Source organism: Ictidomys tridecemlineatus, chromosome 7, assembly GCF_052094955.1.
Source record: "Ictidomys tridecemlineatus isolate mIctTri1 chromosome 7, mIctTri1.hap1, whole genome shotgun sequence".
NCBI lineage: Eukaryota > Metazoa > Chordata > Mammalia > Rodentia > Sciuridae > Ictidomys > Ictidomys tridecemlineatus.
Window position 1 is genome coordinate 71,589,875 of NC_135483.1, and position 15,785 is coordinate 71,605,659.

Sequence of the window (15,785 nt, forward strand, 5' to 3'; positions counted from 1 at the left end):
TGCCCTTGTTAGCCTCTTAACAGATTTATTTTATACCTTCATTACTGAGATGTTTTGTGTTTTGGTGTTTTTGTTCTTTGCCATACTGACTATTCAGAAAAAAGCAACAAATTCGAAGATAAAACTATTGTGTCTTTACTTAAAACTTCTTCTAATATTAAATACTTGGTTGTAAAAAAATATAACTTGACTCTCATTATACCAGAAAGTGAGGCCACAGAAGAATAAATGAGAAGCTTAAAATTGCAAGTAGATAGTCCATGATTTAAAGGGAAACTTTCTGGATTTTTCCCAGATCCAATCTCCTAGTCTTATCAGACTTCTTTAATATCCCTTCACCTCTGTGAATTTCCCTAAAAATGCTGCACATCCAACCTCATTTGTTACCTCCATCAGGTAAAGTCATTTTTGTCCTACTCAGAGGACGCCTGGGGAAAACAGACCTGGATGAAACACACAAAGTCCCCTTATATTGCATGTCCAGCCTTCTAGCTGAGCATGCAACCCATGCACGTTATCTATTACTCATGTCTGCAACAGGTGGAAGAGAGTAAATGTTCAATGTCGGTGAAAATAAGATAAAATATAATGGGTAAAACTTGATACATCAAATTGTATAAAGCCTTGTGAATAATGAAGGCTGACATATTCTAAGACACATTAACATTCTTTTTTTTTTTTTGTAATCCTAGCCTAGTGGATAGGTGTATCCAGGAAGATAATTCTTTGTTGGATTCCCTCTTACCCCTCTCTTCTCTCCTCTGATACCCATGAATAGAATCACCAGTCCCATGAAGTGTCAGAGACTGATCCTGTCTCTAGGTAGAAGTCAACAGCATGCTTCTTGGATCCCTGAGTCTCACTAGGTTGGTTTTGTTAGTATTTCTCTTCTGAAGTGCAGACACAATCACCACAATTATGTCCCAGGACTGTGACTAAAACCCCTGTCTATAGCCAGTTATAGCAGATGGGTCTCAGTTCTCTCATTGACCCCTTTGTTATTATTGAGTCTGGATTTTCTTTTCTGCCACGGCTCACTCTCCACCCAACAAGTCAGCCTCAATGGATATAAGCTTCCTCCAGGCTTTCATTCTTGATCCATCCTGAATGGCAGAAACATCCAGATCATGATGAGTATTTGACTAACTGCTCACCTAGGATTGTACTGTAAACATTATAAAATTACATAATAAAACAAACACGACTTAAATCTTTGAACGAAAAGGATTTGCTCTAATTCTGTTATGATGTGGCTTATCTGAGGTTGGTTCCTTAGACCCTTTAGACAGGGTTCAAGTTCAACTACTGAAGGAAGACGATTACTGACACCTTTCATTAATTTAAATTGATTAATTAATTGACTATACTGTGACCTTTCTGGGAACATGCAATGGTTGTGGAGATATGCCACTCCAATCTCCCTCCAAAAGAATCTGTTAAAAGGTCCATTACTGGTTGTCATACCTTCAGTCTCTCTATGGTGCTCATGCCAAAGCCACATACCCCAGAGCTGTTCCAAGAAAATGCTTGAGCAAGATATGGTGTTAGTACCAGGACTTTTTCTTCTGACACAGGTCCACTCCCCTCCAGGCCCAGGGATTTCTATCAGCCTAACTGAGATCTTCCCAGGAACATGCTGCATCTTGAGTCATGCAGGGAAGTCAGACTCACATAACTCTCCCTACCCACAGCTCCACAGGCACTCCCCCAATGGCCCTTTTGCACGTACAACTCTGCCTTAGCATTTATTTCTCAGAGGACTTCAGTTGACACACCACATTTAGCCTTCACCCTCTAAAACACTTTTAAAACCAATACCAGCACAACATAAAGTGAAACATTAATCTCTCTTGATATATTTAGAAAAGAATGCCATGCACTTAGATGAAAATAACTTAAAAACAAGCAAACAAAACAATCCCCAAAAGCCAAATGCATCACAAGGCCTACTGTGTTTCCATAAACCAATTAGAAAAGGAGGTATTTCAAAAATTTTAGATGTCATTAAAAGGGAAATGATTTTGTCTCATGTATAGAGAGAGGTTTTAAATCTACATTATATCTAAATCTGTAAAAGCAGGGAATTGAGGTAAGTTGCTAAAATTCACTTTGGGTATGTAAATCCCTGCTTTGGAAGGTCAGGAGGAAAAGTTGGGGTTCTATATCATCGTGTTAATTCTGAACAATATTTGTTGGGTAGCTGTCTGATGTAGTGTCATCATGTCCCTCCCAGGCAAGGTTTTCACTCGCAATCAGAAAGAGTAATCAGAGAAACGCAGAGAATCAGGGTGGTGTTCTACTTACAAATCATGACAATTGATTCAGAAAGGATAGCCCCCGAGAGAGGCCAGAGGATTAATAAATGCTGTCATTTTCACTCAGTGTTACTGTCAAATATAAAATGAAAGCATTCTCAACTTCATCTTGCCTAAAAAATTGCTTTGAGAAATAAACATCTCAAAGAAAAAAAAGAATGATCCCAAACTGTCATTTTTTATGTAGGAAAATTTTCAGGACAATTACAAAAAGGACTTAATTTCTTGGTTAGGACCAGTTAAGATTACGAAACTGATGTTCTCATTTGAATTGATATTATAAGAAATTATTTGGGTAAAGATACATTTAAGATATATAAAGTCACTACTATGATTTCCTTCAGAGCACACGCTTCTGTGAAAGACCCCCAGGGAAGACAGGTTATGGAAATCAAATCCAAAGTCTGAAGACAGGACTGAAGCAATGGTGGAATGCTTATTAGTTTTATGCATATTCATTATATTAAAGAACATTCTGAAAACCCTGAGAATTAGAGGTAATTCTTATTCTTGGCAAATCTATCATATGAGAGATATGAGAGGAAATATAACAACTAGGATTGGATTTAAATTGCTTGGCTTTAAAAAGTGACTTTGGAGTTTGAATATTATCTAGGTAAGGTGAACTGACATCCAACAGAAGTTTTAGAAAGGAGAAGATGAAGTAGATATGAGATGAATGTTAGACTTTTAAAATGGTAATTTTGGATCATAAAATAGTAGCAGGCCCAGAGAATCTGGTGGAGAGGCTAGGACCATGTCAGTAGCTTAGGTGTGCAGTCATGGGGCCAGAATTCAAGTAACAAAATTGAGCTTTGTAAGTGTGGTCCCTTTGTTGGGCTCCAAATATCAAATCTCAAAGACAGAAGAAGATGTACTTTATATTCCTCATTTCATTCTTGAAATCCCTTATAATAGTAGCAACAACAATATCATTGATACTGGTGGGGTGCTTGTTCATTTTCAGTATAAGAATATCCCGAAGAAGCACAAGTAGTATTTTCCTCAGTGTTTAATGATAAGATGAGACTCACAGAAATTTAGGGTTTTGGCAGCTGAGTTGGGACAAGGCATATATCTTCCCATTGTTTCTTTGTCTCTCTTTTTTAAAAACACCCCAAAGTATTCCATGATGCATCAGGGTGGAAGGTGAAGTATGATTTGAGCACACATAGGTGAAGTTCAAGGCTGACGACCTGGAAGGACCTGGTGTGGGAAGCAAAGCAGAGAAAGCTCACCCAATGACAGGTAGGTAGAGCAACAGAATCTGAGATGTATTAGCCCTGAGCGTGTGTTTTCCCAGAAAACTTTACATTCTCCCATCACAATTGACATCCATTCTGCCGTGACTGATTCTGAAAACTTCAAAGCTGACAGCATCAGTATTCCGCAGGAAGTTCCTTCCCTCTGTTCTTAGGAATCTAACCATCTTCTTGTTTCCATTATACTGAAAGGAACTTTCCTTGGGTCAATTACTGCCTTGCTATCTTTGCGTGCTAATCAGCAGACTTTGCCAACGCTAATCATCACAACCTTCAATCTGAGCCCAAGTGGAAAATCGCAGCACTTAAGTGGATGGTGTCATTGCCCACAGTCTAAAGGCAAGCTCGTTTGCCAGCCGGACTGCACCCAGAGAGGAGAGCCATTTCCACCTCATTATCTCAAACAGCAGGAACTCTAAATTCTGTCTTAAAAACTAGGTCAGTGTTGGGGACAGAGGAGGGCACTACAATGAAACCATCTGGCTGAGAATAAAGAAAGAGGAGTTCTGTTATCGCCGAGGTACAGTACTAGGCATCTAAAGTGCTTGTTAATAATTTGACTAAATTGAAAACTATAGATGATGAACTATTGATCCAGGCTGAGTTTTAAAATTTTGCTTCACAATTTGACATAGGATGAAATTTCCTTACTTGGGGTAGGATGCTCTGAGTTTTGAAAGATGCATACAACCATATTTCTGCCACACATCCCTAAATTCCTAAGAGCACCTCATTTTTATTTAAACCATCTTTTGAGCACTAACCTGCTTGCAAGCACTGATCCATCTTTCATCCTTAAATTTTTGCCTTTCCCAGAAGGTCATCTAAGCGGAATCATGTTGTATCTAGATTTAAATCTGGATGTTTCCATTGAGCTAAAGGTAGCATTGATTTTCAGAATTTTTATGCAATGAACAATTTCTAGACTTCTGTGCTATAGTTTGGATCTTCAGTGATCCCCAAAGGCACAGTGCATTAGAGGTGTGGTCCTCAGGGTGGCACTATGGAGAGGTGTGAAACTTCTAAGAGGTGGAGTCTCATGGGAGGTTTTTAGGTCATTGGGGTGTGATCTTGAATGGAATTGTGGAACCCTGGACCCCTTCTTACTCTCTTTTGCTCCCTGGTCATGAGGTGAACCTTTCTGTTCTACCTACACTGCCCACTATTGTCATCCAGCAAAACCGAAAGAGGCCTAAAAGCAGGGTGTCCACCTGTTCCTAAAGTAGAACTTCTAAAATAAACCTTTTCCCCTATCTAAGTTGGTTATCTCAGTTATTTGTTATAGTGATGGAAAATCGACTAACACATTCTGAGAACTAAGTCTTTTTTTTTTTTTTGACAACTTACACATAAAAGAGTCAAACTGCAAAGAAGGTAGCATGAGCTGGGCACGGTAGCACTTGCCTGTTATCCCAGTTACTTGAGGTGCTGAGGCACAGGATCACAAAAAGGGTTGGGGATGTAACTCAGAAGCAGAATGCTCTTGGGTTTGACCCCTAGTTTCACCAAATATTAAAATTAAAGAACGTTTGCACTGAACCCACATTGTTGTTTTTGGGGTTTGGATGCAAGCTTACAGGCCATCTGGTTCAAGTCTCCCACTGTAGATTTGAGGAAGTTGTGGCCAGGGAGTGACCACACACACAGAGGAAGTTAGTGGCAATAGCAGTGCAAGATTTCACATGCCCACGTCCATGTAGTTAATTCTCTTTGCCTTCTGGCTACACAGAAATGCAAAGCTTCTCTTAAGGCAAAAATCAAATATAAGCCTTGCTATATGTAATAAATTGATTTTATAGGCTTTTAAATTTTTTCAACATCAAATTAATCATTAAAAAGCAAAAATAAACCAAGCTCTGCTGATTAGCTGCTATGCATATAAATACATTTACTTCATGTTATGATAGCATAGGAGAGAAAACTAAAATAGATCATGAACAATCCTTCTTGGAAGTTTAAGGAAAACTAAGCAGAGTGTGATTTAAGCAAAGTGCCCAGATACCTGCTCTCTGTGTCTCCTCTCTCTCAAGCCCAGCTAAGATTTACTTGTGTAGGATCACAAGAAATAACACCCAATACTACCCTCAGTTTTGTATTTAAGCCTGAAAGAGCTTGACTTTGAAACAGATCATGATGTTGGATATTAGGATCACATATCTTTGCATGTAAATTAGCAGATTTACATATTTCTTCATAGAACTCCTGGCCTTCTTCAGAGAAGACCTGAGAGATGGAAATCTTATGTTTCAATTCTTAACTAATCAAATTTGCTGTCCATTCAAAGATGTCAATCATGACTTTTTTTCAGACTGGACTGCATTCCAAGTGACATTGTCTTTTCCAGCCCCTCCTAAGGAGAGAATCCTGTAAATACCTTGGACCTGCACTTCCTATATCATGTTGAATGCACCAGAAATGAACATCTCACCCAAGTGCTAGGCATCCCTGCAGTACACCTGGTAGACATGATGTGACCTGGTTCACAGTGATAAGCAAAGTCAGAGACTTTCTCTGTTAACAATGCAGATAAAATATCAAAACCAACCAACAAAAAACAGAGAGACAATCAAGAAGTTAGCACTGATTGTTAGAGAGCTGTGAGATCATGATATAGACAGGGAGTAGAGATGGGGTTGTGGATGCTCAGGCTATGAGGAAACAGAAACCATGAGACGCAGATGAAGATGTTGGGGAGGCCGAGGACTGGACCCCCAAAATGAAGCTGAGTCACATGAAAGTGGAGCAGTTCAGCCATGGTATACTTATCCCTGGTCTTTGTCTGAGGTTTGCCTGAGTCCTGGGCTTAAAGAGACTCCCATTATCCTCCCCCTCCCATTACTTGAGACAACTTGTAGGAGTTTGAGTTTTAATCAAAGCTCCAATTCCTGTTTTGGTAACAATGGATACAAAAGACTCGCTTCACTGCTAAAAGCAGGCAGTTGAATTTCTTTAATACATATAGGAATATTTGTCTCTTAGTGGAAGTCAAATCTTACTTTTATTTTTTGAGTATGTGTAGAAAAGAAATATGGATTCATGAAATGCCAACATAAGAATATTTTAAATAAGTAAAAGGCTTTCTTTAAAGTATAAGCAGTAAGTAATAGAGAGTGGTTAACTAACTGTCTCCAAGCAGAATTTTTATAAAACTATTTAAACAAAAGATAAAAAACATATTTATGATGAGCACATTTTAAGAAAATTTTCCCTTGAAATATTTAAAAAAGAATTTTCTTTTTATTCTTATAAAGAAACTTTCATTTCTATTCTTATATATAATGGTGCCTTGAATATACAGGTGATTGGTTATAGAACTCCTGTGGATGTCAAAATCTGAGGATGCTTAAGTTCCTTATATAACAGGGTGCAACATTTGCATATAACCTACACACATCCTCTTATATACTTTAAATTACCTCTAGATTATTCATAATACCTAATACAGTTAAATACTGTGTTAATAATTGTTACAATGTATTGTTTAGGGAATAATGACAATATAAGAAGTTTGTATGTGTTCAGTATAGATAAAATTTTTTGAGGGTGGGTACTGGGGATTGAACTCAGGGGCATTCAACCACTGAGTCACATCCCCAGCCCTATTTTGTATTTCTTATTTAGAGACAGGGTCTCACTGAGTTGCTTAGAGCTTTGCTTTTGCTGAGGCTGGCTTTTAACTCACAATCCTCCTGCCTCAGCCTCCCCAGCTGCTGGGATTACATGTGTGTGCCACTGCACCCAGCTGATACAATTTTTAAAAATATTTTCAATCCCTGGTTTTTGAATCTGTAAACGTGAACACTGAAGATCCAGAATCCACAGGTATGAAGGGCCAATTGCATTTGTTTTCTTCTCCAAGAATGTTTATCAAGTTCCATTTTTCAATTTCTACTTATTCTTCAGAGTGTAAGTTAAATAACACATTTTCTATGCAACATTTCCTGAGTTATCTTACCTTCATTAGTTTCCTATTTTTTTTATTTTTTTTATTATTTTTTTTATTGATTGTTCAAAACATTACAGAGCTCAAGACATTGACTTTCTTTCATACATTCGACTCAATTGGGTTTTGAACTCCCCAAATACATAATACAGACTCACTTCTGTTACATACTCACATTTTTACATAATGGCATATTAGTGACTGTTGTATTCTGCTACCTTTCCTATCCCCTACTATCCCCCCTCCCCTCCCCTCCCCTCCCATCTTCCCTCTCTACCTCCTCTGCTGTTGTTCAATTCTCTCCCCGTTTTTTCCCCCCACCCCCTTGCCCCTCATAACCTCTTATAATTTTGTGTATCACTGAAGGTCTCCTACCATTTCCATATGTTTTCCCTTCTCTCTTCCTTTCTCTCCCCCCATTCGTCTTAGTTTACTGGTAGTCTTTTCCTCATGCTCTTCCTTCCTGTTCTATTCTTAGTGGCTCTCTTTATATCAAAGAAGACATTTGACATTTGTTTTTTAGGGCTTGGCTAGCTTCACTTAGCATAATCTGCTCTAATGCCATCCATTTCCCTGCAAATTCTATGATTTTGTCGTTTCTTAGTGCTGCATAATACTCCAAAACTCAACAGCACAATCAATAACCTAGACCTAACTGACATTAGTTTCCTATTTCGGAGTAATTAAACTTCTTTTACAGCATTAATCACTTTCTACTTTCAGCATGCATGGTCATTTCCATGCTGGTATATTGCCTCATGTAACCTCTAAGTCTTTTGTTAACTGTTTGGATATGAGGAGCTCCCCCAAAAGCTCATGTGTGAGACAATGCAAGAAAGCTTAGAGGTGAAATAATTGGGTATAAGAGCTTTAATCTAATCAGTGCATTAATCTGCTGATAAGGATTAACTGGTTGGTAGGTAAGGTATGGCTGAAGGAGGTGGGTCACTGGGGGATCGATCGTGCATTTGGGGTTTATGTTTTGCCCTGATGAGTGAAGTTCTCTCTCTCTGAGTTGCTTTCCTCCACTACACCCCTCCGCTATGATAAGCCACCTCATCTCCAGCCTGAAGCAATGGAGGTGGTTGTCTATGGACTGAGTTGCAAATAAATTTTTTTCCTCTAAAATTATTTTTGTTAGGTCTTCTAGTCACAGTAACAAAAAGCTAAAAAATCTTTTTGAATCAGATATCATTTTCCCCCAATAATTACTACTTGAAGAAATGAGGTAATGTCTTGAAATATACTAAGGTACATTTTCATTTACATGTTCTTGATTGAGACAGTCCCCCATCTTAGCCAAAGGCTTAAGTTGGGCAGAAGAGGGACAGGATTATTATAATAGGAATACAACAAGATTCAATATCCATATAAGAAAAATAATATATTCGAGATATTTTAAATGACAAAAAAGTGTCTGTTTTTAGGAAAAGGGGGTATATATGTTTGACAAATGGTAACCTTTAAACAAAATATAACATGCTGGGTGTGGTGGTACATGACTGTAATCCCAGCAGTTTGGGAGGTTGAGGCAGGAGGACTTCAAGTTCAAAGCCAGCCTGAGCAAATTAGCAAGACCCTGTCTCAAAATAAATAAAAATAAAAATAAAAAAGAGCTAAGAATGTGGCTCAGTGGTAAAGCACCCCAGGGTTTAATCTCTGGTACCAAAAACAAACAAACAAACAAAAAGGCATAACACAGAGAAACAAACAATTGCAAGAATAGAGAGCTAGATGATTCTGGAAGAGGTTATTAGGGCTGGCCAGATTAGAAGGGCTAGGAGATAAGAGACAGGAAGACAGAGGCCTTGTTGACCATGAGGAAGCTCTGGTAGAAGAGGAGTCAGCATTAGTTAATGCCCAGCTCTGTGAGATAATGTATGTTCAGCAACGCAACACCAGAGCTATACCTCCAAATCATCCATAGCTATACTAGTCTGCTTGGGCTGTTATAATCAAATACCACAGACTGGGAGGCTTAAACAAGAGGAGTTAATTTTAGTTTTGAAAGCTAAAAGTCCAAGATTGAAGTTAGGCCAAATTTGGCTTCTAGAGTGTGTGTTCTCTTTTTAAAAGACATTTTTTTTATTGGTGCATTTTAATTATATGTAATAGTGGGCTTCATTGTTACATATTTGTACATGAACATAACACAATTTGGTCCATTTCATTTCCCCTGGGAGGGCTTTCCTCCTGGCCTCTCACCGTGTCCTCACATGGTCTTTCCTCAGTACGCACATAGAAAAAGTGAGAGCAAGCTCTTTGATGTCTCTTCTTAGAAGGGCACTAATCCCATCATAACAGATCCTGCTCTGGACTCAATTATACCTCCCTTAAATTCAGGGAGCCCTAACGTTTAATGTAACAGGATTTGGGAACAAGGTCTTAACGTAAGAAGTAACTGAGGGCAAATAAGGTTATAAGTATGGGGTTCTGATCCAATAAGTCTGACACTTTTACAAGAGGAAGAGACACTAGAGCTCTTTTTCCATCACATAGGGTCATAATGAAAAGTGGCCATCTTCAAGTAGGAAGATAATCCCCACTAGAAATTTAATCATCCAGCACTCATTCCAGCCTCCAGAATTATGAGCAATAGGTTTCTGTTGTGTAAAGTCACACAGTATGTGGTGTTATGTTACAGCAGCCCAAGCAGAGTAACCCAGACTCCACCGGTATGACCTCATCTAACTTTAACTCCTTAAAGGCACTCTCCCCGAATATAGTCACCTTCAGTGGTTGAGGATTTAACATATAAATCTTGGGGATAGCACAAACATTCTGTCTATAACAGTACCCATGTAGTGAGTTCCACATGTTGCCTGAACTGCAGAGTTCTCTAAGGAACACATTTCACAGCCTATGGAGAGGACATACTGTCTACAGACATCTACACGTTGCCCAGTGACTGCTCAGCAGGAATTCTACTGCCTCTGCCTTCAGACACGTGCAGCCTGTCCTAACCAGCCCATAGAGACTCAAATAGGTTCCCCAACCCAGCAAGTGGACCTCTCAGCTTCCTGAGCAGGTGATGGTGTTATAAAAAGAAACACCTGTTTGTATGTCAAATACACCTGTTTGTATGTCAACTGTACCTATTGAAAGTTCTCTCTATTATTGGAAAGGTGTATTACCCTCCCTCAGTTTCTAGTGATTTGATCTACACCTCGCATGGGAAACTCTAGAAAAATCTATATAGTAGAATTTCCTAAGTTCCATTTTGTATATTCTAGATTTTTTAAAGTCCATATTTAAATTTTCAGAAAAGGGTTCATATAAAAGGGAGGGATTTTTCTTTTAAGGTCAAAAACAAATCATGAATAAAAAGTGAGTTTCCTGGACCACACAGCTAGTCAAGGAGAAGAGCCAATTCCTTGATTATTTCAAGGCTATTCTATGACTTATCACTTTGAACCAATGCTTAGTTACCAGGAAGCGCGAACAATGTGAATAAAGGGTGAGTCACTGGAACTGCAGATCCTTCCAAATTTTCATTTAGCAATATATTTCCATCTATGCCCCCATTAAATCTTTCAGAGTTATTTGTTCACTTCTGTGCTTGATCTCTTTTTGTGAGGTGTGTGCAAATAGCAATATGGGCAAAGGCAGGCTGAAAAAATTGCCTGAATCATTTGTAAACACCATAATCAATCCCTTGATGTTTGAGAATTAATTGTAGGCGTATTTCTCTCAAACCTTGGAAGCACCATGCATTATAATGATGTAGAAGAAATTTTAATGAGAATGCTGAGTTTGGCTCAACCTGAATTAGAATCAATGATATAGCATTGCTCTTTTTCTGAAATTTGCAAAGAACTCTCAACTTTTCCTTTCATTATCTGCAGTGATATGAGCATGATTGTTTGGACAGGATTATTTTTTGTGATTCAGATTTAAGTGTCTTAGTTTTTATTGGAACTTTGCATACCAGATAGTAGGGAATGACACTAAGGACGGCAGAGGGACATCCACGGCCCTTCATGAGCCAGGCTCATACTCATTAACAAGTGAAGAGAATGTCTGTTATTTTGTTGTGATTCAAAGTCTCTCTGCAAATAACTCTTTTTCACTAATGAAGGATAATGCTTCTCCTTTCCCTGCCCCTCCTCACCTTCTTTTCCCTCCTATGATACAGACTTGAAGGGGAGAGATGGACCAAAAACAGAAAAGGAACTGGGAAGCTACACGTGACCTGTAATGAGACAGTGATAGATGTGGTAGGCAGGAGGAGCATCAAATTGAGCCAGCCGGAAGGCACCTGAGTATAGCTGTGGGTGGAATAGGATATGGCATCTGAGTAAAGAGTAAAAGATGAAGAATAATCAAGGTGAGCTCCAGTATTTCTATCTGGAAGACTGGAATTCTGTCAAAGTTTTCAGAATAAAAATAATTCTAGCTTCCCAAATGCATTACAGTATTAGGGCAGACTTGAGCAGCAAATGATACTGGTAAGTTACAAGTCTGGTGAAATATTATAGGTGACAAACATAATAATTCAGAAATTAGGAAGGATACCTCCGGGTTTTTTGCTTGTTTGCTTGATTTTTTTGTTTAGTACCAGGGATTGATCCCAGGGACATTTAAATACTGAGCCACATCTCCAGCCTGGTTTTATTTATTTATTTATTTATTTATTTTGGAGACAAGGGCTCACTAAGTTGCTGAGGCTGGTTTTGAACTTGTGGTCCTCCTGCCTTAACCTCCTGAGCTGCTGGGAATACAGGCATGTGCCAGTGCACCTGGCTAGGATGCCTCTTTTTTTCTATGACAGGGTAAACATCACTAGTGAGTCCAACCATATGTAGGAAGCCCATTGGCATAAAGAGAAGTGCACATTGGGGCAGGATGCAAGGCAATGTGAACCATTCTACTTTACACCCTTCCTCCATCATCTAGTGCTAAAGTCAAAATAGAAATTCTCAGTCTTGGAGCCATTCTTGGGGAAAAAAACAACAACAACTTTGCAATAGAAAAGAAAATAAATTAGGACAGACAATATATTCCCATTTTCATGAAAATTTTTATTTCAGTGGAAACAGGCATTGTATGTTACTATTGTTGACATGTTGGCTGTATTACATTCATGGAAGCTAAAATTTTGAAATTCTGTAAGAAAAAAAGATCCCACATAATTATAACTGATTGCGTTCATTGTTACGGAAATGTTATGTCAATGAATTTAATGAAATAATAACTCAGTAATGATAAACAGTATTTCTCAGACACATATCATTAAATGTGGCAAAGGAAGGCATTATTTGACTACAGCTCTGGAATAGAAAATCAAACTTAATTATATTAGATGGTAAATTGCTATTAAGTTACTGGTTGTTCTCCCTGGCGTCTGGCAACATGACTGTGTATCCTGATCCCTCACCATCAATTAATATTTAAGCAACTGCTTAAGAAGATTAACAATCACAGAATAAGTTAATTTAATTTTGCCTATGGTCAAAGTATAATTTGCTGTTCTCTGTTACTGTAAAAACCATGAAACCATATTAGAAACATTATATTTAAGAAGAGATGGACACAGCAATGCCAAGATGTATCCCAGCTTTTCTCCTATAATTCTGACACATGGTATGAGAGGAGTATTTTGACAACTGGAATCTTAGAAGTCATGCTGTCTTCACATCACAATATTTAATCTTTCTAAATGCATCCTCTTGGGCTCTCCTTATTTATTTCTGCCTGTTCTTTCTCGACTACAAGTCACAATACTTTCAGAAAGTCTGTCTTGTGTTTTATTGTTGTATCCCTTGGTCACAACAGGAGCTAAATAAATGTTTTAAAATGAAGAAATGAAATGGCAAGAGGGAATTAAAATAATCCAATGGGGGAAAAACCAGAATTATAGATTAAAGGTATATAAAGAAAATTATCCTACATTGTAGTTGGTCCACTCCATTGAGTGACAGAATAGATGCCAAGGTTCTGGATTTCTGTATGATTGACAGTAACATCCACCTTAACAGGAGCAGATGTGGCTCTCAGAATAGATGTCACTCTAAACTTCTCCCTGCCTGGTTCAAGACATACCCTGACTCCACACCAGTCACATTGATTAGCAAAAGACTTAAATGCATTTTCATGATAAATTTCAGGATGTAATCTAGCACATTGGACACAATTGCTTGCTATTCCATTGTAACCATGAAGGGCATATTAAAATATCCTAAAAAAAATCTAATTTATGGAGTGAAATTTCCTAAAAGCTAAACCTTTCTATCTTTAAAGGTTAGATGTCTATATTCTCTAATATATTCTTCTTTATTTTACTTATTTTAGAATTTATTAGCTTTACTTTGCAAAATTGAAAATTCCCAATATTTACTTTACCTAGGCTATCTGCTGACACTTTTCATGTGCACATCATAAGTTCTTTGGAGCTTGATTCCAACTCACTATTTTTCTGGAAAAAAAGTAACCACCACACCCACTCTGACCTTTAAAAAATTCTATGTATGCCAAAACACATAGATGTAGGAAATTCACCACAGAGGTGAACCAATATTGGGATTTTTATTTGTAGGAAAACCTTACAAGGGTTTCACCTAAGGTGGGCTCTGAGGACAGGCATTATTCCACCATTCATTTCCACAACTATTTGCTTAATTCTGAATATGAGTTTGCAAGTGCTCAGCCTTAAAGAGACAAGAGAAAGGACTAAGCCTGGCCTCTCCTGTCTTACAGAAGTGTGTAAAAGGGGGACATTGATCAGACCAGGTTCATGCCACGTGATGGACATTGGAGTTTGCCCAGCAGGAGATGAAATGGTTGTATGCAGTAGGTGGGGAAGAAGCTATTTGGGGGGTATTGGAAACCTTCCCCAGACAAGGATGCTAAAATTGAGCTATTTAGTAAGATGGGGCAAAGGCAGGCAGAAAGAAAAACAGTCCTTAGAATCCTCAGCTGTCTTCCAACATCAAACTGAGTCAGACTCCCAGGTTCTCATCCAGATTTGAGGTTCAATCAGATGGAATCGCCTTGGGCCAGGTGTTCACCTTTAGTGAACACCAGTCAGCTGTGACCTGTTCAGAGCATCAGGGCCACTGCCTAAACACACAGTGTGGGTACAACTGGTGGCAGAGCCTGTCAGAGGTGACACCCTATTTCCTTAGATGGGAGGTAGATAAAGAAGCAGTGCTTGTCTAGCATGTGAAGTTTGATTCTTCAAAGGTCTTTCCAAAGATGCTTTTGTTTAAGGTAAACATGCAGTTCCTTAGGAGAATGGAGGCTAAAGAGGGTCCCTAACGTCACCCCAGGCTTGAGGATTCCCTGGAAGGAGGCCTAGGACTCAGCATAAAGCTGAACCCACTCCTAGGATTTACTAAGTGGACGGACACAAAGCAAAATTTAAAAAGTGAAAAGTATAGGGGACAGAGTTGGGGGAAACCAAGTGCGGATTTTCAGGGTCTTCTCCTTTGGATGCACCCAGGATACATGCAATTTCCCCGAAGTGAGCTATAACAGCAGGTGTGACTTGTTGTCAGCTGGTGAAGCTCATTAGAGACTCAGAGCCCAGGGATTTTACTGGGGCTGGTCTTAAAGGCACCTTTTTCCCAGGGAATACACAAATTCAAGATTCCCTGGAGGAAAGTAGGTGTTCAATACAAGCTACATAGTCTGTGAAAACGGGCCAAAGCACCTTCAGCCTCTTATTGTCACCTAGAAAATGGTGGGAATACTCCTGATTTTAAGTTCCCAGACACCAGGCAAGGACTAACCTTGCCAGTGAGACTTTCAAAGGAGAGTACTCAGACCTTCGGGGTGAACTCTTCCGTACCCACAGCATCTCTGCAAATGCCAGAATTCTTTCTCTAATAGGAAACACACCAAATTTGTATCCATGCTGTGGGGTGCAGCTTATACTCATGTGATCTTTAGCCACAAGCTATACATTTGTGCGGTTGGTTCTGTGTCTTAAACACAGTTCACTTTCCTTGAAGTATCAAGTGTCTGGTTTGACATAAACCATCACTGCAAAGCAACCCCTGGCCCAGATGATTGTAGGTTTGTCTGCTTCTTTAATATTTCCAAATTTTTTCCACTGCATCTTCCCACGGAGTCATTATAATTCGTCACATTCAGGAATCACCTGTTCTTTATTTCTGTTTAAAGGTCAGAGCTCACGGATCCATTATCTGTGTGATTGTAGAGGATGCTACATATTTAGCTCCTTGGTGACTCTGCAGTTTCTGGAAGGGGATGGAGGCCAACTCAATTCCCCAAGGAAAACCAGCAGGCTCGAGAGTGATGCAG